This window comes from Triticum dicoccoides, chromosome 2B (assembly GCF_002162155.2).
Source record: "Triticum dicoccoides isolate Atlit2015 ecotype Zavitan chromosome 2B, WEW_v2.0, whole genome shotgun sequence".
Taxonomy (NCBI): domain Eukaryota; kingdom Viridiplantae; phylum Streptophyta; class Magnoliopsida; order Poales; family Poaceae; genus Triticum; species Triticum dicoccoides.
The window spans coordinates 24,590,135-24,590,918 of record NC_041383.1 but is presented as its reverse complement, the minus strand read 5'-3'; positions in this window follow the sequence as shown (position 1 = coordinate 24,590,918).

The window sequence follows — 784 nt, the reverse complement described above, 5'->3', positions numbered from 1 at the left end:
TTTCGTGCTGAATTTTTTGATATATTATACGTTTTTTTCCGACATCGTATGCAAAAGTTATAGCCGTTTTACATTTTCCCTACACTTTTTGCAAAACATGTCCAAATTTAAGTTTTCAAATTTTCCTAACTAGTAGATATAGTAATATAACTACCTCTCGAAGGATTTTATTTTTTGAAGTTTTTATCATTTTCTTTTGATTTTTTCAAAACTGAAATGGTGATACACAGGGGGGGGTAGAGTTTGAAAATTGGCCCCTTTAGTACCGGTTCGTGGCACGAACCGGTACTATAGGTTAGACCTTTAGTACCGGTTGGTAACACAAACCGGTACTAAAGGAGCTCGTGGGGACCCGGCCTGACGCCAGCCTGCCACTACCCCTTTAGTACCGGTTCGTGGCACGAACCGGTACTAAAGGCTCAACACGAACCGGTACTATTGATCGCAGCCACGAACCGGCACTATTGATCACATTAGTGCCGGTTTTTTTACAAACCGGCACTAATGTGCTTCACATTGACCCTTTTTCTACTAGTGCTTCCTCTTCTTCTTCTTCTTCTTCTTCTTCTTCTTCTTCTTCTTCTTCTTCTTCTTCTTCTTCTTCTTCTGCTGCTGCTGCTGCTGCTGATGCTTCTTCTTCCTCTTCTTCCTCTTCCTCTTCCTCTTCTTCCTCTTCTTCCTCTTCTTCTTCCTCTTCTTCCTCTTCCTCTTTTTCTTCCTCCTCCTATTCTTCTTCTTCTTCTTCTTCTTCTTCTTCTTCTTCTTCTTCTTCTTCTTCTTCTTC